The sequence below is a fragment of the Pelophylax lessonae genome (assembly GCF_965119305.1).
Source record: "Pelophylax lessonae genome assembly, chromosome: 6".
Lineage (NCBI taxonomy): Eukaryota > Metazoa > Chordata > Amphibia > Anura > Ranidae > Pelophylax > Pelophylax lessonae.
The window spans coordinates 194,014,715-194,039,908 of NC_138773.1; positions in this window are offsets into that span (position 1 = coordinate 194,014,715).

Genomic DNA, 25,194 nt, shown 5'->3' on the forward strand with positions numbered 1-25,194 from the left:
GTGGAAAACCAACTGAACAGCAGGCAAGCATGACATGTTTGTTATTTAAAAAAAGAGACTTTACAATCACTTTTTTTTCTGACTATGCCCATATACTATACTTTCCAATCGTGTTTATGATAGCACTGATGTATGCCCAAGTACAGCTGCGCACAACCATAAATGTCTATATGTGGCTGGATACTGCCCACATGGAGAAAGACACTGGTATTTACATTATACAGACTCAGCTGCCCATCTCAATAATGCAGTTAAAGTGGAAGTAAACTCCCATCTCTGACTTTTACCTATAGGTAAGCCTATAATAAGGCTTACCTATTGGTAGTGTTTATCTCCTAAACGTGCACCGTTTAGTAAATATTTATTGTACATGCAGCCAGTGATGCGCTCTGAAGGAACGGCCACCATTGAATGTTCATTTCGATTATCGGATGATTGATCGTCTGTGTTTTTTTTTGCATGCTAATCTCATATCAAAAATAAGAGTTTAGTAAATTTAGGAAAATCCCCGTATGACAGAATAAAAATTTGGAAGTGATGTAATGTCTTGTATTGTATTTGTATTGTATTTTCGAACGACAACTGTACTGATTAAACGAAAATCGTATTATCTGGTATCGTACGAGAAAAGGTTTTGTGCTTGTTTGATCGTAAAATATCGGATGAACTGTCGTGATTGGCTTTCGAAAGCTGTGTGCTAACAATCAGATTATCGGACGATCCCGTCAAAAGCGGTATTTTTCAGATGATTTTTTGATCGTGTGTACGGGCCATTACTAAAACTTTACACACAGAATCTGGTGCAGCTGTGCATATTATCCAATCAGTTTATAACATCAGTTTGTTCAATTAAGCTTTGACAATAATGGAACGTGGGTTTGAAATCGTGCCAGTTCAGCTGAACTGCAACAACCAAACAGCAGCAAACAATGGTTTTGCAATATTTAGGTGGTATAGTTACCAAGTTGCAAAACAGTGAATATTCAAAGGTATACCTCTTTCTTAAACCTGCACTGGGTAACCCTAACTAGAAGGAGGGACCTATAGATATATACTACAGTAACAGTAAGTATCCAATAGTGCACCACTGCTGTAGTCCTTCTGCTGGCCAACTTGTTTGGGGCCAAAACCTTGTGTAAGAGTGGTCAGGGTATTGTCCCTTTTAAAAGCGGAGGTATGAAATAACTCAATGTTCCTAGCAGTCCAATTAGGATTTCAAAGACTGAAAGAATCACCATTACAGGATTATTGGCCACTAGCAGGAGCACTTGTTATTTATTTGTTTAATCATTTTGGGAACTTTGATTACACTATATAGCGACTCTGCCCAATTTTAGGCAGTGTGGTCGCTTTGAGCACATTATGGGACTTTAATGTTATGTTTACAGTGTGTGTTCATTATTTGGAGTTTGTTTATATGCGAATCTTGCACAGCTATATTATTAATTTTATGTGATTTACTGATTTTTCGCATATATTTTTTACATCTATCAATAGTTTTGCGCAACTTGGTGTATATTGCACTAATTTGGTGAATTTATTACATTATAAGTTGCAGCAGTTCTAGGAACATTGTCACATATTAGCACTTAATTTATTATTAATTTTATTAGCGCGAGAGACCAACACTATTAATTTTTCACATTATATCCCTCTACTGTGTTTGCAGTGTAGGGTTGGCCCAAGGCTTCTCTCCAGCCATGTGTAGGCAGGAGTTCTCCTTCTACATGCTAGGTAAAGGGATCTCTCTCTCTCTGTTAGGGCCCTTTCACACGGGCGCTCCGTATGTCCGCAAATCATCCTATTTTTTTGCGGATGATTTACGGACATAATGTAAGTCAATGTCATTGCGGATGTCAGCAGAATACCACCCGCTGACATCCGATTTTCTTCCTTTCAGTTCTGTTCTGTTTTTTGGAACGGAACAGAACCCTATTTTTCCTCCGTTCAAAAAACGGAAAGGAAGCAAAATCGGATGTCAGCGGTGTCATCCACTGACATCCGCAATGCCCATAGACTTACATTATGTCCGTATATCATCCGGAAATGGATGGGATGATATGCGGACATACGGAGCGGATGACACAAGTGTCATCCGCTCCGTGAAAAAAAAAAAAATGTGTCGGAGCGGATCGCAATGCGGTCCGCTCCATGTGAAAGAGCCCTTAGTGTCCTCAGCATCCAGCTCTTTAACTGAATTCCATGTCTCACTCCATTACTTTGGTATAGCGGCCACTGAGGTTTCATGGCTCTCAGGTGTAACCATCCTCTCAACACCTCCGCTACTTTCAGGTAGCAATAACTCCTCTCTGTTCCCCAAGTGTTGCGGGCTTCTAACGGTCCCAGTCTCCCTGCAGAAAGAGACCCCTTCCTTTCTCTCAACTCAGAAAAAAGTACCTCAACCCCTCCTTAGTCTCTTTCTCTGAGAATTGTAGTTCAGAGTGAACCTGTAGTAATGGCCCAATGTGTTTTGTGAACTACACTCCCCACAATCCTCCACTTTTCCTTCTTAAAGTCTCCAACAGTTCATATCCTTACTTGCCCCCAACTGGATGGAAAACTGGTAAGCACCATCTGTTCTTTATTATGTGACCGAATATATAGCCAAACTGTGCCTAGAATGTAAACTCCAATTCTTTATCAATTGACAGTAACCCATTAGGTGGAATTATTTATGCATTGTTAAAGTATACAGTATGTCCAGCCAAAACTTTTCTTTGAATATTGTATAGAATGGGGATGGATTGTCTCCCAGGTCAGGTTTTAACTCCTATTCGGGTTCCCACCAGGGAGATCTCCCCTTACCTTCTGTACTGGTGACAACAGATTTACCAGACAGGAAGGGATCTTAAATCTCCAATTGGAATACAAGTTGACAGGGGTCTAACCTGTGCTTTCTCTTCTAAGAAAAATGTTTTTATTTCTGATGATGTTGTTCCTCTCACTTCTTTCTGGTGAAACCATTATCATGAGAATATAAAGTGAGGGTAAATATCTCTAGAAGAGCCCTTGATAGCAAAAATAACCCAATGGGATTTTAAACTTTTCCCAATCGATCTAAAGCTTCAAAAACATGTTTTGGCTAAACATAAACTTTAAATACATGTAAACCTAACTGCAATTTATAAAAAAATTCCAGAAGATGTAATTCACTAAACCACCCACTCAGCATAATTCTAAAGAATTGTGATGCTAGTGGAGGTGTGAGCATCAAAGTACAAAATAGAATCAGTATCATAGTGCATAAAAGACTGAAGTATGTTTTTCTAGACGATCGCTGTAGTGATGATGGCAACAGATAATGCAACAGAACCCAGAGCACTTAGTAGAAGTCATACTACTACTTTATAACTGGAACCCTTAGGGTTTAAGCTTTACAAATAAACTTGCTAGCAAGGCCAGACTGACCAACCGGGATACCGGGGAATTTCCCTGTAGGCCGGCAAGTCCCCCTGCCCTGGGGCTGCTTGAAGGGCAGTGGCACCAGTTAAAAAAAAATGGCTGTGGCTGGCCCGACCTATCAATTGCGCATGCACCTCCGCCGCTCGGGAAAGCCTGTACACGCTCAGCCATTCTCGGGCAGACGGCGCATGCGCAGGGACGTGATGTGCTGGGCGGCGCCATTTTTAAATGTAAAATGCCTCACTGATCGGTAAGTAAGTCCCCTCCGCAGCCCCTGCATCTCCTGTACCATGCCCGCAGCCTTTGCCTCTCCTGTACCATGCCCACAGCCTCTGATATCTCCTGTACCATGCCAGCAGCCCCTGCATCTCTTGTACCATGCCAGCAGCCCCTGCATCTCCTGTACCATGCCAGCAGCTCCTGCATCTCCTGTACCATGCCCGCAGCCTCTGCATCTCCTGTACCATGCCTGCAGCCTCTGCATCCCCTGTACCATGTCTCCAGCCTCTAACATCTCCTGTACCATGTCCGCAGCCTCTGACATCTCCTGTACCATGTCCGCAGCCTCTGATATCTCCTGTACCATGTCCGCAGCCTCTGACATCACCTGTATCATGCCAGCAGCCCTTGCATCTCCTGTAACATACCAGCAGCCTTTGCATATCTTATACCATGTCTGTAGCCCTTGCATCTCCTGTACCATTCCCCCAGCCACTGCATCTCCTGTACCCTGCCCCAGCATCTGCATCTCCTGTACCTGTACCATGCCCGCAGTCTCTGCATCTCCTGTACCATGCCCGCAGCCTCTGACATCTCCTGTACCATGTCCCCAGCCCCTGCATCTCCTGTACAATGCCCGCAGCCTCTGACATCTCCTGTACCATGTCCGCAGCCCCTGCACCTCCTGTACCATGTCTGCAGCCCTTGCATCTCCTGTACCATGTCTGCAGCCCCTGCATCTCCTGTACCTTGCCTGCAGCCCCTGCATCCCCTGTACAATGCCCGCAGCCTCTGTATCTGCTGTACCATGCACGTAGCCTCTGCATCTCCAATACCATGTCCGCAGCATCTGCATCTCTTATACCATGTCCGCAGCCTCTGACATGTCCTCCTGTACCATGTCCGCACTTTTTACCAGAATTTGCCCTATGTGCTTTCATATTTGTCTTTTCTATATATAATACACTCTTCAAATGTGCTTTAAAATGCATGGTTTTCCCTTTTATGAGCAAGAAGATAATAACGTTATGCTGTTAGGCTGGTATAATAATGCTATGGGGCTAGTATGAAATTATTTTCAGGGCTGAATTGTATTCCCAGTCTGCTTGCTAGTTAGAGTTGGGGGAACAGTTAGGCCCAAGCATGGATTTGGGAACAACATTGACTGTTCCCCTGTTCAGCGAACATTTGAATTGGTGGGCGATCGACCCTTTGTTCAACCTCCGAACAGGCAAAATGCACTGCGCAACCGCACAGTGCATTGGAAGCCCTGATTGGCTGAAGCAATGAAAGCTTTGCCTAATCAGGGGACATAGCACTGTCAGAGCCATGAGTGGACAGTATCATGATGACTCTATCCAATCATGGCTCATTGCTCTTAGTCCCACCCCACACTATAAAAATATTCTTCCCATAGTGGCCATTTGCAGTGGGATATTGGCATAGAGAGAAATAGAACAGGGCTCTGTTCAGTGCTACCAACAAGTTAGGGTGCTAAAGTGGGCTATTGTGATTCTATTGTGAGTGTAAAGAACCATTTTAGCGTGAATACAGTTATAGTGCAGCATGAGTGTAGTGCGACCATTCATTTTTACTTTCTGTTACTGCTTGTTTAACGCAGTAAATTTCAGTGTGTTGGTGCACGTTTACAGTAGTATATTGCAGTGCGTTGGTGCACGTTTACCGCAGTATATTGCAGTGCGTTGGTGCACGTATTAACACAGTATATTTTGGTGCGTTATTGCACATTTACCTGCAGTATATTGCAGGGTGTTAGTGTATGTTTAACACAATACATTTTAGTTCATTGGTGCACGTTTAATGCAGTATATTGCAGTGCGTTAGTGCATGTTTAACACAATATATTTCAGTGCAGTATATTTCAGTGCGTTAGCACATGTTTAATGCAGTATATTGCAGTGCATTATTGCAGGTTTAATGCAGTATATTTCAGTGAAGCATATTTCAGTGCATTAGTACATGTTTACTGCAGTATATTGCAGTGCGTTAGTGCAAATTTAATGCAGTATATTTCAGTGCATTAGTGCACATTTAACGCAGTATATTTCAGTGCGTTGGTGCATGTTTAACCACTTCCTGACCGTCATATAGTAAAATGATGGCTGCAAAGTGGTTGTCTCATTCCAGCTGGACGCCATATGACATCCAGCGGGATAGGCCGATCTGCGTGCCCCCGAGGGGGGGAGGGTGCGCAGAGCGGCGATCGGTGGTGTGGTGTGTCATTCTGACACACCGCATCTCCAATCCTGGTAACGAGCCTATGACGTAGACTCTTTACCATGTGATCAGCTGTGTCCAATCACAGCTGGTCACATAGTAAATAGGAAGTGCCGTTGATCAGCTTTCCTGACAGGCGCGAGTAGAGGAGAGCCGATCGGCGGCTCTCCTGACAGGGGGGGTCTGTGCTGGTAATCAGAGCATTGATTATGAGTGTAGACCCTTGGGGGATTCCACTAGAGCCACCAGTGATTGCCCACCCATGGCCACCAGGGATGCCCACCCATGCCACCAGGGATGCCAATCTGTGCTCAGGGAGCCTGTTAATGCCCTTCTCATCAGTGCTGCCCATCATTGCCATTTATCAGTGCCACCCATCAGTGCCCATCATTGTTATCTATCAGTGGCGCCCACCAGTGCCTATCAGTGCCGTATATCAATGCCCATCGGTGTTGTCTATTAGTGCCCATCAATGCCACCTATCAGTGCCCTCTATCAGTGCCCATCAGTGCCGCCTATCAGTGCCCATCAATGCTGCATATCAGTGCTACATATCAGTGCCACATATCAGTGCCGCATATCAGTGCCCAACATTGCTGCATATTAGTGTCTCATCATCAGTGCCACCCCATCAGTGCCACCCCATCAGTGCCTCCTCATCAGTGCCTGCCAGTGTGGCCTCATCAGTGCAGGAAAAAATGTATTTATTTACAAAGTTTTATAACAAAAAACTTTTTTTTAAACTTTTCTGGCTTTTTTTATTTGTTTAGCAAAAAAGAAAAAACCTTGCGGTAATCAAATACCACCAACAGAAAGCTCTATTTGTGGGAAAAAAATGACATAAATTTGGTTTAGGTACGGTGTTGCATGACCGTGCAATTGTCATTCAAAATGCAACAGCGCTAAAAGCTGAAAATTGGCCTGGGCAGGAAGGGGGTGTAACTGCCCTGTATGGAATTGGTTAATGAAGTATATCGCAATGCATTGGTGCAAGTTTAACACAGTATATTTCAGTGCATTAGTGCACCTTTACCACGTATATTGCAGTGCGTCAGTGCACTTTTACTGCAGTATATTATAGTGTGTCAGTGGAGTTTGTCTGTGTGGTGAGTACTCAAGTTAAAGTGCACCAAACACCACTTTCCATTGATTAAAGTACATCCACAAACACATTTCCCTATCTTTATTGCATTTTGGTTATAGGCCCCCCCATCATATCTGGGAGGCCAACAAGGAGAGGCAGACATTCCCACTGTGCACTGTGAGGGGTCCAGCAGCATCTGTGTACACAGGCAAAGGTAGACGTGGTCCATCTTCAGGCAGGGCATAATTTCCTCTGTTTAGCGATGTTGCCTGTGCTATCCAGCCACTGCATGCTAAGAGGTGGTGGGCTGGCTTAGTAAACCATCCTCATCCTCCATCACCCAAGCAGAGACTAGTGCAAAGTTCACCACAGCTGCCAGAGTGGCTTGTTCTGCCTCCTCAGCCAGAGAGAGAAGAAAAAGCGCCTCAAATGCAGACAGTTTACAAGTTTATTAGGTGCAAAAAAGGGGCAAAAGTGAAACAAGCTCATCAGGAAGGGGAGTCTGGGATCTCAGTGCTGGATGTCTGCGATGTGGACCGCCAGGGTCCACTGCTGCATGGAGGAGGCCAGGCAGAAGTTCTCAGGTGGAAAGCTGAGCAGAGGGGATAATGCTGGACCGCGGTATAGACCAAAGCGGGTGCAGATGATGGGAGTTGCTGCCTGACAAAGGAGTGCACATGCCCAGGACCAGCATCGCACAGACTCAGAAATGCATTGCGACCTCCCTTACTCCGGTGACCTCATCTGCAAGTGCTGTGGTCCACACCGCAGTTTAGCTTGATCCCCTCTGCTCCTACCAAGGCCCACTTTATGCAGACACCATTATTGCGGTGCCACAGAACAAACAAGATGAGAAGGAGGATGATTCTAGCAGTTTTGGAGGCATTGAAGCAGAGGAAGACATACATCAACCCTTAACACATGGTTTTCCATCCCCAGAACCCTTGGGAGTAATACATGGCTGGGAGGAGGCAGTTCCAGATACTGTAATCTGTGACCACGAAGAGTCTGCTTCTCATGCCTCTGCAAACTTGCGGTGCATGGGCTCCCTCATTCATCAAAACCTGTGAAAGTACCCAGGAATGCGTGGCATCAAGGAGAAGGATCAGTGTTGGTTGGCAACCCTCCTTGACCACCGTTACAAGGGGAAAGTCTCAGAAATCATCCCATCCCCACAGAGGGTACCTGTAAGAGGAGATTATGTACCACCTTTCCCGTCTCTGGTAGGTACAGTCTCATGGAAAACATCGTTTTGAGGCTTCTGTTGATCAAGAGAGAAACAATTGAGAAGGGGGCTGCCTCAGTGATGCATTTCAAAATTTTAGTCCTCAACACCCAAAGCTGTCAGCTTCCTCATTCCATCAGCAGCATCTGCATCATATGGTGGGAGATTTTCCAGGGGGAAAACAGACATTGAGAGCTTTCCAGTTGACGATCCACTGGGTCATGAGGATAGACTACTGGACAGAACTTTCCCAGTATGCAATTGAGCTGTTGGGCTATCCTGCAACCAGAGTGCTTTCCCTGGGTGGGCATTTAGTGCTGCCGGAGGTTTTGTGACAGATATGAGAGTGTGTCTGTCCACAGACTCTGTGGACCGGCTGACATTTATCAAAATGAATCAGTCCTGGATTAGCAGCAGCTATCAAATACCTGATGCTGATTTGGCTGATTAAGTGCTTTCTGGGTCTTAAATCTCTATAATACTGTCTAGGCTTTGTGGGTGTTAAAGCGGTTGTAAACCCTAAAAAGAAAGAAAAAAAAAACCTGCAAGACAAAGGCATAATGAGCTAGTATGCATCGCATACTAGCCCATTATGTGTCACTTACCTTAGAACGAAGCCCCGACACAGACCCCCCGACATCGCTGCGGGCGCTGCCATGATCCCTCGGCGACTCTTCCGGGTTCGGCGGCTCCGGCGCTGTGATTGGCCGGAGCCGCGATGACGTCACTCCCGCGCATGCGCGCGGGAGTGATTTTCCGGCAAGCTCCCGGTTGGCAAAACTGAAGGTCACCCCGGACCTTTCAGAGCGCATGCGCCGCTCGCGCGAGCGGCTGCATGCACTGCAAATATCTCCTAAACCTGTACCTACAGGTAAGCCTTATTATAGGCTTACCTGTAGGTAAAAGTGTCAAAAAGCGGGATACTACCGCTTTAATTTCATCTGCAAGAAATTTTTTTGGTGTAGGTTTCATGGCCACGATTAACACCCAAGGGCCAATTTTTCCATAGCTGTTTGACAGGTGCATATCATTTAAATTTTTAACAGCAAGAACAATTCTTGCTTTTATCAAGAGTACCTCCATAGGGATACCATGTGAAGGCACCACGGACACCTAAAACACAATTTTTCTGCACCTGTTTGAGTTTTTTTTACACAATACAGATGTGACACTTTACAGGCAGACTAAGGAGCCCCCCAGGCACTATAACTAAAGGAACTTTTCATTTTTATTGTTTCACTTTAAGCATCAGTAAATCACTGCTCATTAAAACATGATGTTTTTTACAAACTTTTTTTTCATTGACACATGTCCCGCAGGGCAGTTCCCGGATCCCCTTAACCATTGTATGCCCAATAACTTGTAAAGAGGCCTTCAAAATGGGAACTTTTGATTTTTCCCATTCCAGTCTTATAGACTTTAAAGGGGTTCGTTATTCAGTTCCGAACTTTTGCGATGTTCGAAAGTTCTGCATGTGCATGTTCGCCCATCTCTATTGCTAGCACTGTATCAGTATCTACAAAACACAAGCAAGTAAGGTTTGTTAAAAATTATTGCAGTGTTTTTAACATTTGAATTGAGGAAAATCGCCCTTTAAGCAAGTAAACAAGAGTTTGACTTTACTTTCCACATAAGTTACCTTTTCACCCTAAGTAGAAGAGGCACTGTGTTTGCTCCTAAGTGTAAAATTGTTCAGCAATATTCTTTTCTCTGCCAGAGAACTTAAAGGTCAGAATAACAAATTAGATCACATTATAGTTTATTGTCCTTGCAAGGCTATTGTGTTATGCATGTAGTAGGTTAATATGCACATTAAGCATAAATGTGTTTCCTTTTTAGTGGATAATTTTACCAACTGTGTCAAAACCAATATAACTACCCTTTAAGCTCTGGAGTATGTAACTCCTTTCCTGCATGCAGATTTATTATACAGTATACATATATAAATGTTATAATTCTAATAAATACAATGTGACAGACCAAACCAGGACAGGGACTTTTGGAGGAAACTTCAGGGTAGCCTCTTGCCTACTGACTATAGGCCCTGGCTTTTGAGGGGGCTTTATTCTTGGAAGTGTGTGCCTGGGGGACCCTTGGAGTGGTCTTGCTTCGGATTCAGGATTGTCTCCCCGAAACACACAGACTCTGGGAATCTAGGCCTGGGATACAGATTTGGGGCCTTTGTGCCCGAACCAGCAATGACTGCTTTAGACTGTGAGACTCAGAGCAGATGTTAACATAATCAGCTCAAACCAACCTGATACTGGGGTCTCCTGCTATAATCTGTTTAAGGTGTTGTGTGTCTTTTCCCCATTGTGTGCATCTTAGGTGTGAATTCCCATTGTTAATTGAGTCACTTATTTTTTCTGTCTGTCTTCTCATCTCTTGTAGATTTGATTAATATTTTGTCCATTTTACCTTGTTATCGAACCATTGCAGGATGTTTAGGTGTTTATGCTTATGATCATGTGTAATGCATTTTGTGTATTCAGGGTTGGGGGCTAGTTGCCAGACGGTCTGGGCACCTAGGCATGTTTAAGTGACTGGTTGTTAAATAGCTTGCTGTTTAAATTAGCTTTATGTTTATGTTTGCTGTTCCTTAGCTATGTTAATTATATTCCTGTTCACAGTTTGCATTGCTAGGGTAATGTGATCAGGCTCTACCTGATACTTGCGTGCTATATATTCTGCGTGAATTCTCAACAAAGTTCAGTTCCAGTTTGCACCTAAGCTAATGTCGTCTTGTCCTTGGGTGCTCAGCTATAATACCTGGTTCCTGGTTCCAGACTGGAGGAAGCTGTATCTTGACAGGCTCACACAAGCTGGGTGCTGGATGGTTCCGTTACATGCATATTCCAACTTTTGCAAAAAAAATGATTAGATGCACTCACACAATGAAATAAGAATGTGAATTTATTATTTATTTGTATTTCAGTCTGCAAAGCATTGCAACTGCCATCAGAGGATCAGGAATGCAATGCACAGGCTCCTGCAAACTATTCCTCCAGCCATAGGTCCATGCAAAAGGTACAAACCTTTTAGTCCTGGAGGAAATATAAATGAACTACAAGTTCATAAACATCACCTCATTTTGCTCCATTAGGAACTATGAGTCCCCCTGCCATGGTGGCAGAAAAGACTTGTAGTCTTTTTATTCACAGATCTTTGCAAATGCATGATGTGGCTGTGCAGTTAGAGCCAAGTACAGCTGCGTCAAATTGCAAAAAATTACAAAAGCCATTGGGGAGGTGAATCCTCAGATTCAGTAAGAGGGGGCAGTTTGGTGGTGGGGGGCTGCAGACTATGACCATGTTTCATTTAGGGTGTAACATGATTCATAGTCAGAAAGGTGGACTTTGCTTATCGCAGCCCCGTCGTTGATCGCTGCCATTACTAGCAAAATAAATAAATAAAAATATCCCATCATAGATTGTAGACGTTATAACTTTTGCATAACCCAATCAATATTTGCTTATTGGGGTTTTCTTGACCACAAATATGCATCAGAATACACAATGGCCTAAACTGATGAAGAAATTTGATTTTTTATATTTTTTTATTGGATGTGCTTTAGAGCAGAAAGTAAAAACTATTGTTTTTTTTATTCCAAAATTGTCAGTTGGTCTGTTTCTAGCACAAAAAATATTAATCATGATCAAATACCACCAAAAGAAAGCTCTGTTTGTGGAAAAACAAGGACATGCATTTTATTTGGGTACAGTGTCGCACGACGCAATTGTCAGTTAAAGTAACGCAGTGCCGTATCGCAAAAAATGGCCTGGTCAGGAAGGGGGTGAACCTTCTGGAGGTGAAGTGGTTAAGTCAATTATTTTGTTATATTTGTTAGAATAATTAATTTATTAAATTTGCTTCATATATTTGGATTAATTTCGTATATTGTTGTTCCAAATCAATTCGTAAATTTTCAGATTCATTCATTATGTTTGCAGTGTGACTTTGCATTGCGACTTTAATACGACTTGCTTGCGACTTTGATGTGTCTTGCGACTTTGATGTGTCTTGCGACTTTGATGAAATTGCTTGCGACTTCTGTGCAACTTGCTTGTGACTTTGATGTTTTGAGGCTTTGGCCATTTATAACAATACAGAGCATGACACATAATATTAAGCGTATAAAACCCTCTGAAGTCGCAAACAAATTAAACAAATGAATACAAATGAATTTGGTGTTTTCGTTTTAATTTATTTCAGATTCATTGAAATTCATTACCAATATGAATTGGAGATTCATATATATCCAAATCTCCGGATAACAAAAATTTAGTCTGAATTTTTATTCGTAAGGAAACGAGTCGCACATGTTTAGGACCAAATGCATATGGCACTTGGTCCCATTTGGACCAGGAGCCCTGTTAGGGATTAAAAGCCCCTCTTTTTCTGGTTTGAGTTCAACCCCATTCTATATATATACACTCTCCGGCAACTTTATTGGGCACACCTTGCTAGTACTGGATTGGACCCGCTTTGCTTTCAGAACTGCCCTAATTCTTTGTGGCATAGATTCAACAAGGAGTTGGAAACATTCCTCCAGAGATTTTGATCCATGATCACATGATAGCATTACGCAGTTGCTGTAGATTTGTCGGCTGTACATCCATGATGCGAATCTCCCTTCCTCCACATCCCAAAGGTGCCCTATTGGATTGAGATCTGGTGACTGTGGAGGCCATTGGAGTACAGTGAACTCATTGTCATGTTCAAGAAACCAGTGATGAGATGATTTGAGCTTTGTGACATGGTGCATTATCCTGCTGGAAGGAGCCATCATAAGATGGGTACACAGTAGTCATAAAGGGATGGACATGGTTAGCAACAATACTCAGGTAGGCAGTGGCGTTAAAACGATGCTCAATTGGTAATAAGGGGCCCAAAGTGTGCCAAGAAAATATCCCCCACACCATTACACCACCAGCCTGAACCGTTGATACAAGGCAGGATGGATCCATGCTTTGATGTGGTTCATACAAAATTCTGATCCTACCATCTGAATGTCGCAGCTGAAAGCAAGACTCATCAGACCAGGCAAAGTTTTTCCAATCTTCTATTGTCCAATTTTGGTGAGCCTGTGCGAATAGTAGCCTCAGTTTCCTGTTTTTAGCTGACAGGAGTGGCACAGGTGTGATCTTCTGCTGTTGTAGCCCATCTGCTTCAAGGTTGGATGTATTGTGCGTTCAGAGATAGTATTCTGCAAACATTGATTGTAATGGGTGGTTATTTGAGTTACTGTTGCATTTCTATCATCTCTAAGCAGTTTGCCCATTTTCCTCTGACCTCTGACATCAACAAGGCATTTTTTTCCACACAACTGCCACTCACTGGATATTTTATCTTTTTCAGACCATTCTCTGTAAAACCTAGAGATGATTGTGCGTAAAAATCCCAGTAGTTCAGCAGTTTTTGAAATACTCAGACCAGCCCGTCTGGCACAATAAATCATGCCATGTTCAAAGACACTTTTCTTCGCCATTCAAATGCTTAGTTTCAACTTCAGCAAGTCATCTTCACCACGTCTATATGCCTAAATGCTAAAGTTGTGGTGTGGCCAAGTGATTTGGTGATTAGCAATCTGTGTTACCAAGCAATCGAACAAGTGTACCTAATAAAGTTGCCTGTGAGTGTGCATATATATATATATATATATATATATATATATATATATACATATACAGTATCTCACAAAAGTGAGTACACCTCTCACATTTTTGTAAATATTTTATTATCTTTTCATTTGACAACACTGAAGAAATGACACTTTGCTACAATGTAGAGTAGTGAGTAACAGTGTAAATTTGCTGTCCCCTCAAAATAACTCAACACACACACACACAGCCATTAATGTCTGAACTGCTGGCAACAAAAGTGAGTACACCCCTAAGTGGAAATGTCCAAATTGGGCCCAATTAGCCATTTTCCCTCACCAGTGTTATGTGACTCGTTAGTGTTACAAGGTCTCAGGTGTGAATGGGGAGCAGTTGTGTTAAATTTGGTGTTATCACCCTCACTCTCTCATACTGGTCACTGGAAGTTCAACATGGCACCTCATGGTAAAGAACTCTCTTGTGCACTTGTTGCTCTACATAAAGATGGCCTAGGCTATAAGAAGATTGCCAAGACCCTGAAACTGAGCTGCAGCATGGTGGCCAAGATCATACAGCGGTTTAACAGGACAGGTTTCACCCAGAACAGGCCTCGCCATGGTCGACCAAAGAAGATGAGTGCACATGCTCAGAGTTATATCCAGAGGTTGTCTTTGGAAAATAGACATATGAATGCTGCAGAGGTTGGAGGGGTGGGGGTCAGCCTGTCAGTGCTCGGACCATACGCTGCACACTGCATCAAATTGGTCTGCATGGCTGTCGTCCCAGAAGGAAGCCTCTTCTAAAAATGATGCTCAAGAAAGCCTGCAAACAGTTTGCTGAAGAGAAGCAGACTAAAGCTGGATACACACTATCCAACTTTTGTGGTTAGATTTCCTTCAGATTTACCTTTTCTATGTAGTGCAAGGGCCTGCCAGATTGCATACAAATTGAAAATGTTTAGGTTTGACCTCATATTATATGATTTTGGTAAGTCTAAAGGAAAAAGTCTTCAGAAAATCTTATAGTGTGTATGGCCCATAAGAACATGGATTACTGGAACCATGTCTTGTGATCTGATGAGACCAAGATAAACGTATTTGGCTCAAATGGTGCCAAGCACACCCAACCATACGAGCGGAACAATTTTTTGACAGAGTTTATTTCCTCTCTCTGTCATCTCTTGCCTCCAAGACAACAAATCAAACATTTCCTTTCTGGTCTTATGCCCAGATCCGACACTTTCTAGGCAAGCATTACGATCTTCCAAATTGTTCTTGACAACCTACACCTTTCAATTTGCTGAAAAAAAGAACCTCAAAGACACCTTATTTCAGATACCTACTCAATGTTATTCGCTGAACCTAACCCTAAGTCCAACTTGGCAAGCTGTAAATGTGAGCAGGATCTATCTATTAATCTCTCAGAGACAGAATGGGAAAATATTTACACATACATTCACAAAGGGTCAGTTAATGTCAATACACAGGAAAATGGATTTAAAATTTGTTCGAGGTGGTATAAGACCCCTGACAAGTTACACAAGATCTCCCCTACTATCTCTCCTTTGTATTGGTGATGCAGTGCAGACACGGTGGTCTGGTTTGGTGGTCGTGTCCTCTGATCCAACCTTTTTGGAAAGGGGTTCATCATCTCACTAATGAAATTACCACCTTTTCTTTAGATTACACACCAGCGCAATTTCAGCTACATCACTCAACAATTCCAAAATCTGCATACCTGCGCTCTCTAGCTATTGACCTTATAAACGCGGCCAGGATATGCATTCCAAGCAGATGGCGCTCCACAACACCCCCGACAATAGCTAGTTGGCTTGGCTCACAGTCTGCGCTCTAATTCATCGCAAAGTTGTTCTGTTAGGTTGAAGTCATGACTCTGTTGTGCAGGCCAGTCGAGTTCCTCCACCAAAAACTCATTCATCCGTGTCTTTATGGACCTTGCTTTGTGCACTGAGGCGCTGGATTGGTCTCAGGTAAGAAAAAGGGGCAAGGGCGAGCTGCAGCACAGAAGGTTTTTCACCTTAATGCTCTGCATGCATTAAGGTGAAAAACCTTAAGGCTTTACAACTGCTTTGATTTTCCTACTAATCCTACCAATATGTTGGATGTGCGAGTGTTTTCTGTTCAGTTGTATCCAACTCTCAGTGATTCTATATGCCAGCTCTCCAGGTAAAATGCCTGATGCACTTGTGAGCCTTTCCATAAAATGTTCTTAGTATTTTAAGTGGTAGATTGTCAGATCTTTCCTAAACCCTCCCCATTTACAAAAGCTTGGGCCTAGCATGCAGAAAGTGATAACACATGTGCATAACTGCTTTGTACACATACTAAGGTCAAATTAGAGAGAAGCAAATTAACCTACCAACATGTCTTTGGAGGGTGGGAGGAAACCAGAGCACCAGGAGAAAACCCACACAGGCACATGCAGAACATGCAAACTCCATGATGATATGTGGAGACCTAAAAAGTAGATGAATACAAATCAGTTTCACAATGATATTTAGACATAAAAGAGACAAAATGCTCTGCAGACCTGTTACATGTTGTTATAACAATACAAATATAACCAAGAAGCAATTAATTGACTTTTGTCAGATCATGGTTTTGACGCTGGACACTTTTGTTTCACTATATTTTTGTTAAATGAAGATAATAGATTGACACAAGACTGCCTTACCACATTTAATCTAACCTATTGAGAGTTACCTGTGAGTAGAACAATTTAGAAATGACTGGCACAGCAGACTGCTGTCTGCAAAGGTGAAGAGACGTCACTGTTGCCATGGTGATGGGTATCACAGATTCTTTTGTGCTTCAAATCTGTCATCTTGGTGTCTAGGTCTGGAGCTGAATTTTTAACACAGAGCTTGAAAATGACATATAGACAAATTTATACTCTTTATTCAAAAATGTGATGTTATGTATAATCCTCAATTTCGTTGTAATTCACCTGGGAGAATATCACTCTCGCTGTGTATCACTTGGAGCATAACGATCTAAGGGGATCTTGCTATTCGTGGCTACTGAGTATATATATGTATATATATATATATATATACATATTGTGACAGGAAGTCAGCTAAATCTGGGAATGTAGTCACAGGAAGGAGATACATTTCCACCTGATTTAGAAAGTCCATTAATTAATTTAGGGTGTTGGCTACAGAGCTAGCCAGCAGGAAGTTGAAAGGCCTTCACCTGTTCAGAATGAGGGAGTTAAGGCTCTATAATTTGTTCAGAGAAAGTCCTATTGTTTGCTGCCTCCAGAAGCTGTGTCCTGAAGCCATGTGGGCTGGGAGCAGGAGGACAGTCAGCGTGTGCCTCCCGACAGGATGTGTGGGCCTGGGAGAAGACCCCCCGGAGTGATGTGTGCCCGGGACGGTAACCAAGGGTGAATACGTCTCAAAGGTGAGAAGACGAACTGTTGATGTGAAAGAAACAAAGGGACTGTGTTGCCCTGTGAAGCTATTATAAAAGGACTATTGAGTGTCCGCTGTAGGACAAGGAAGTCTGCCCGACGGTAGGTTGGAGACAGACACTTAGGCAGGTTCCAGTTGTGAGAAGGTAGCCGCCCACAGAGGCAAGGATTTATTTTCTGTTTTATTTTATTTTGGATGTTTTGCTGCATACAGCCTGGTGAAGAAAACACCATTTAATAAACCACACTGTTTGTTTGCAAGCACTTGTCGGCTACCTCTCTGGGAAAACGCACCCCCCAAGGGGTCATCCACACCCGCCACCGAGCTAATCCCTCACATATGGTGGAGGTATGCAGTGGGCATAAGCAGAGATCCCTGCAAGGAAGTGCAAATGTTTGATGAACTTTGTCTGGTGCATGAGATTGCACAATCTATGTGTGCAGGAGAGAAGATCCTGACAGAAAAAAAAACAAAAAAAAACGTGTTTTAAAGAGACAGGGGTCTCAAAATTTTTTGATGAACTTTGTTGTGTCTGGTGCAAGGGACTGCACAAACTGTGTGTGCAGGAAAAGAGATCCTGCAAGAGAGAGAAAAACTACATGTGTTGAAGAGACAGTGGTCTGAAAATTGTTTGCTGGACTGTGAAAAATTTGTTTGTGGAGTTATTGAAGATGGGGCGGTCCAAACGCCTGAAAAATGCAAAGATAGATGAAATGAGAGACCGGATTCTATGGATGGAGGGGATGTTACCGTCTGAACCAGCCCCATCCATGCCTAAAGAGAGTCTACTAAAGAGGAAGGTTGTTGTCCCTAGCAACACTGATGAAACTGCTATGGAGACGCAGTGTGCTCAGATGAAAAGTAAGCTCAAAATGGAGGAGATGTTGAAACAACTGATTATATCAAATACAGCTCAACAGCAGGCAAATGCAGCTCAACAGCAGGCAAATGCGGATTTTCAGCGGAGCTTTGCAGCTCAACAAAAGGCTCATCAAGAGAGCATGGCAGGCTGGAAACAGAGACGCCAGCAGCCAATGGAGGCCATCGGTTTGGAGGAAACCGAGTATGTGTGCAGGGCTGAGTTGGATGCCTTGCAACGGAAAATGGAAGAAAAGGAACAAGCCTTGGAATTGCTTAAAATGGAGCATAGAAACTTGCAGGAAATGAATGAACTACTCAAGTCTCATGTGTTACAGTGGGAAGAATCCACTGCTCTTCTTTTGGTCGAGTTGCAAAAACGCAGAGAGACTATAATGGAGAAAGATACCATCCTCATGGAAAAGGAAAGTGAAATTCAGACTTTGCAGAAGCAAAGTATGGCTGATATGTTGGAGTTGCGTAATCAGCTGGAAAAAAGTCTTCAGTCTTTGGGAGCTACAAAAATAGACCTGCAGGAGTCGCAGGAACAGAATGTCGCTCTGAAAACGACATTATCTCTCAGCGACAACGAGAAAAGTGAAAGAGAGGCTAAATTACTGAGTACTGTGTATGAGCTCACTACTTTGAGCAATGTGGTAAATGAATGGCGTGCGGACTGTGAAAGTTGGAAAGGGGAAGCCCAACGTGTCCAGCAGCAGTTAAAGGAGAAAGAAGCCTGTGTGGCAGAATTACATTCTTATTCCCAGATGCTAGCCAATGAGGTGAAGGCTCTTATGCAGGGAAAAGGAGATTGTGAACATAAGAGGGAAAAAGTAGAGGCACAGCTTCTGGAATCGCAAGTCAAGGTGTCAGAAGGTGACCGATTGTGTGCTAAGCTGTCAGAGAAGGCAAACCTACTGCAGGTTGAGTTGGACAATGTTACAAATCAGCTTTCTCAAGCAGACAGCAAATCTAGAGAAATTGCGGAAGATTTTTCTATCTTGGAATCGCAGCTGCAAGACACGCAGGAACTCTTACAGGAAGAGAGGTGTCAAAGGCTGAGTTTTAGCACAAAGCTCAAACAAATGGAAGATGAGAAAAATGGCTTCCTGGAACAATTAAAAGAGGAGGCGGAAGCAAAGAAAAACCTATCAGAGCAAGTCGCAACATTGCAAGCTCAGATAGCGGATATGAAAAAACGCATGGAAGAAAGCGTTGGTTCATTACAGTGTGTTGAAGATGTGAAAAAGAAGTTTGATCAGATGCTTGGTGAAGAGAAGACTGTGTCTGCAAAATATGCAGAAGAACGCGCACGTGCAGAAACGGAGGTGCGTGATAACGAGAGCAAAGCCCTGTTCTTGGCTCGCTCTTTGGAGGAAGCTCTAGAGTGTAAGGCTGAACTAGAAAGTGTTAAACAGCTGCGTACAGAAATGGAAGAATTGGTCAGCTCCAAGGATGATGTTGTGAAAAGCGTTCAGGAGCTAGAAAAGTCTAAGCGAGCCTTAGAACAGCAAGTAGAAGAGATGAAGATTCCGTTGCAGGAACTGGAAGAGGAATTCCAGGCAACAGAGGATCTGTCCCAAAGAGGGGATAGTGTGCCTGATGCAGTTTTTAAAAGGATCAGTGTTTTGGGGTCTGTCCTGAGTGAGCCTCAGAAATGTGACGACATGTGGCTTGAATCACCCCTTTGGAATAAACCGTTCCTTCAAAAACTTCAAGCATTGGAAAATGTATCATTAGAACTTCAGCAAACAAAGGAGCTGAGTAAGAAATGTGGTGATTTCTCAGTTCAGGCTGAAAACCTAGTGGAGAAAACTAAGGCTGTTGGTGAAAACGTGAAGCAAATGAATAAGTGCCTTTCAGGGAGTGTTTCCAAAATGGAACTGGTGAAAGACGGGTGGCAGAAGTTTGATCGTGATCTTGAGATGCATTCCATGTGGAATTCAGATAGAGAAAAAGAACTAGGTGACCTTGAGCGGTCAAATAGTTCAGCAGAAAGTGCATTGAAGAAACCTGTAAAAGAATGTGTTGCAGTTCCATGCTTCTTCACTGATGCAGAGAGGAGGTCTATAATGGATACCACCCAGATCGCTGGGTTCAACTGTGTTGTTGCCTTTGACCCCTATGTTGGTGGAAGGAAAGTTGATGATGTTCTGGTTGGCTTCTTCTGTGAAGAGTTTGGCAAGAAATATAAACTGAATATCAAATCAAATAGTAGGCCTTTACTGCGACTCGCTCAGGAGGGCGAAAAGTTTAAGAAGTTGATGAGTGCAAATGCTTCAGATCTGCCTATGAATATGAAATGTTTGGTGAATGATATTGATATCTCTGGGAAAAGGAACAGGGGTCACTTTGAAGAAATGTGTGACAGCCTGTTGTCTCAATTGGAAAATCCTCTGCACAGCATCTTAGAGCAAGCAAAGCTCAAGAAGGAAGATCATTCCCTTTTACAACAAAAAGTCAATGATTGTGTACAGATGTATGGAGAGGCAACTCAAGTCACAGAGGGATGTCAAGAGTCCCTACTTGGAACAAAGCTTAGTGAAGCAAAGGTTCTCAAAGTTTTGTGGAAAACATTTATGGATTGCAGAGAGAGGCGTCTTAAGAATGTTGAAGACATTAAGACTAGCCCAATTGAGTTGCCTATGGATCACGGTCCTCCATGGTGGATTGGACAGACGGTTATGAGGGACAAGCTGTCTGACATTTATGAGAAAGCTGTCAATGAAGATGACAGAAACGAGGAGCAAAATGATGCCAAAAATGCAGTTGAAGAATGTGTATATGAGATGAGAGACAAACTGTGTGGCATTTATGAGAAATCCGTCAATGAAGATGACAAAACAGTTTCATCCGGAAGCTTGAGGATAATAGGAGGCTTATCAGTGAGTCAGCAGTGCCTGACACATGCGTGCCTGGAAATATGTGTCCCAACCCTAGGGTTGAAACAAGAGGGGGGGGTATGTGACAGGAAGTCAGCTAAATCTGGGAATGTAGTCACAGGAAGGAGATACATTTCCACCTGATTTAGAAAGTCCATTAATTAATTTAGGGTGTTGGCTACAGAGCTAGCCAGCAGGAAGTTGAAAGGCCTTCACCTGTTCAGAATGAGGGAGTTAAGGCTCTATAATTTGTTCAGAGAAAGTCCTATTGTTTGCTGCCTCCAGAAGCTGTGTCCTGAAGCCATGTGGGCTGGGAGCAGGAGGACAGTCAGCGTGTGCCTCCCGACAGGATGTGTGGGCCTGGGAGAAGACCCCCCGGAGTGATGTGTGCCCGGGACGGTAACCAAGGGTGAATACGTCTCAAAGGTGAGAAGACGAACTGTTGATGTGAAAGAAACAAAAGGACTGTGTTGCCCTGTGAAGCTATTATAAAAGGACTATTGAGTGTCCGCTGTAGGACAAGGAAGTCTGCCCGACGGTAGGTTGGAGACAGACACTTAGGCAGGTTCCAGTTGTGAGAAGGTAGCCGCCCACAGAGGCAAGGATTTATTTTCTGTTTTATTTTATTTTGGATGTTTTGCTGCATACAGCCTGGTGAAGAAAACACCATTTAATAAACCACACTGTTTGTTTGCAAGCACTTGTCGGCTACCTCTCTGGGAAAACGCACCCCCCAAGGGGTCATCCACACCCGCCACCGAGCTAATCCCTCACAATATATAACATTTTTAAATATAATTCAGTAAACAGAGCAGCGCTGAATTTATGTGTGCTAATTTAATTCAATATTATTGTGTAAATTGATCACATCGAAAGACAAGGGTCACTTCTAAATATTCACCATATCAATAAATGTTGAGACACATAAATGTATGCGGTAAAAGTACAGTGCAACAAGTGTATAAAAATCAACAAAAAAATATTTTCAAACAAAATGGAATGGAAACAGTGAATCTCACTTCAGAAATCTCCACATTAAATAGTGATACTGAAGTCTAATGTAGAAATGGTCAAACACCATTAAAAAAAGTTCATAGATGAAGTGCTGTGATCCAGTGATATTCAAAACAATAGTGCAGCCAGGTGCTTAATACAAACAATCCACCACTATGTGCAATGGCCGCTCACCTTAATGTAGAAGGTAATGCGCTTCAATAGGATCGCAATGCCTCATAGAGTAAGTGTCACTTAGTGACAGGTGGTACTCGGCTCACACATGGAATAAGGATCTTCATGGTGTAGTGTATAATACCGTTTTATTAAAACAAAGTAGTCACAGTTAAAACTATGCTAATGCTTCCAGCAGAATGTAACCGAGGGATCACACAATCGCACAGCGTTCGCAAATCCGAACTCCCGGTCTCGGCCGTGACTGGAAAGTGACGTCAACTGGCTCCTCCCAATGCGTTGCATCACTGACAAGTGACTTTCTCAAGGGTTTTTTTTTAAAGCTTCTTCGGCTATTCTGGCTGATATATGAAATATATGAATGTCTCCCAGCATATGAGCAATCCCTACATTTTAGCAATAACATTTTCTCCCCATTTTTTATGATCTGCTCTGCTAATTATATACTATATGTGAACAGTTGTTGTATAAGCATTGTTTAGGCATTGAGATGTAGGCCTGAATATGAAAATGCTCCCTAATTGAAAGGGGGTCTTTTGTTTTGTTTTTGCTCTATTCCATTCCATGTATGTTCTTATTCAGTATAGTTATATTCTGAGTAGGAAACATGTATAATAAATTGATTTGTGTAAATGAATTGATATGAACCTGTTGTGGAACAGGGTCCTGTTTCATTGTTTGATTTTTTTTCCAATGAAAGTAAAAAAAAAAAAAGTACAGATGGCTTAGTGGCTTGTATTCCTATAGTATAGAATATGTTGAATGTACCTCTCAGCTCTGGAGAAGGTGTTGATATATTGAATTGAGAGGGGGGGGGGGGGGACTGTGTAATTTTTCTGTTCAAGTAAACTGATAAAGAGGTCAGAGAAGTGCACTGTAAACTATTTAAAGCGTAACTCCACTTTTTGTTGAGAAAAAAACATTCTCCCCTGGGTAATCAATGTACTTTGCAAGGATTTCACTAAATTTTGTTATTCTGAAGAAATCACTGTTTGTTCCTCTGTGCTCCTGTGCTAAGAGGGTCTAATGGAAGTGGTTTTTATAATTATCAATCAGTTTTGCAGCTGCAGAGCACTAATGAGGAAAGCTGGTGGGCATGCATCCCTTAAGGGCCCTTTCACACAGGCTGTCTGATCAGGTCCACCTGTCAGTTTTTCAGGTGGACCTGATCGAACCCTGCATTCACCCCTATGGAGCAGGGGATGTCAGCAGTGACATGTCCACTGACATCTGCCGCTATCCAATCCGATCCTGTCCGCCAAATCCAGATGGATGGTGACCCTATTTTCCATCCGTCTGGAGGATCGGATCGGATGGGATAGGATGAAAATGGACAGGTGGTCAGTTTTCATCCAATCACCCCAAAAAGGAGAGCAGGGATCTGACAGGCCTGTCTCAGCACATTGAGCAGAGAAGGACCTGTCATTCACCCCCGCCGAGCAAGCGGATCCTGTCAAACAGATCCGCCCAAATGAAAGGGTCCTTAGATGTGTTACTGATTGAGAGTATCTCACCAAAAATGAAATTTATTTTGCAGGGATGCCTGGAATCTGACTTGTATCTTAATGAAGACTTCTGGGAGCCAATCACACAAGCAGGAAATTATGTTTCTGGGGGCGTTCTGTACACATTGTGTGTACAGAACAGCTCCAGGTAGCCATGTTGCATTATAAATGACAACAAACACAAGGGCACACCGGCCTAGTGCATTATCTCTTAGACAGGTTTATTAAAATAATAGATTAAAAATACTCACAAACGAGTTTCTTGATAAAAAGCACATCAAATAGATATAAAATCCTCAGCAACAAGATGGGGATTGGATCGTCCCCTGATGCTGTGCAGGCTTACGCGTTTCGAGGCAGCGCCTCTTCTTCAGAGCCAGGCAGAACCCCCAAACATTATATACATATATTTTTATTTTAGCAAAGACTCTGGAGAATAAAATGGCGGTTGTTGCAATATTTTTTGTCACATGGTATTTGCACAGCGGTCTTTAAAACGCAACTTTTTTGTAAAAAATACATTTCACTGAATTAAAAAAAAACTAAAAAGTACAGTTAGCCCAATTTTTTTTGTATATTGTGAAAGATGATGTCACACCGAGTAAATAGATACCAAACATGTTACGATTTAACATTGCGCACTGTCGTGGAATGGTGACAAACTTCGGTACTTACAAGTCTCCATAGACGACGCTTTAAAATGTTTTAACAATTACCAGTTTAGATTCACAGAGGAGATCTTTTTCTAGAATTATTGCTCTCGCTCAGATGGTCGCGGCGATACCTCACATGTGTGATTTGAACGCCGTTTTCATGTGCCAGCTCACGGGGACGGGGACAGGGGGGGGGGCGCTTTAAAAATGTATTATTATTTTTTTAACACTATTTAAAAAAAATTTATAAAAAATTTGATCACTTTTATTGCTGTCACAAGGAATGTAAACATCCCTAGTGACATTAATAGGCAGTGACAGGCAATCTTTTATGAAGGGATCGGGGGTCTATTGCATCAGGGTGTGCACCCCAAAACTCAAACACGTATGCATGTGTGTGCATGTGTGTATATACTGACAGTGTCAGTAGAGCAATGGATGGTGTCAGTAGTTTTTATTTTTACTATTGTATGTTTTATTATTTTTTACAATTTTTTTTAGGAGCCCTGTTAGGGCGCTTTGGTGAAATATCAGGGGTCTAAACGGGGGAATCTGTGCCACATAGGGTGATTAGGGTGTGCTTGGGCACATCTAGCACACCCTGGGCACATGCCTATGCTCACAATCTTCTGAATTAAAATTCTTAACTTTACCAGACTGATTGTAACTCTGACTGAGACTCCTGGGCTTGCTGTATGTGATTCTTGACTGTATCAATCTCTATGACTGCATTAATTATGTGTTTTTTAAGATAATTTTGTAAGGAGTGGTCTCTTTTTCCCACATTTCTTTAGCAAACATAAGATATGGTAGTAACTCATACCTATACCATCTTTGTCCACCATATTTTTAAGCATACCCTTCTGTTAAATGTTTAAAAAGCCTATCTGTCTTAAGGTCGTAA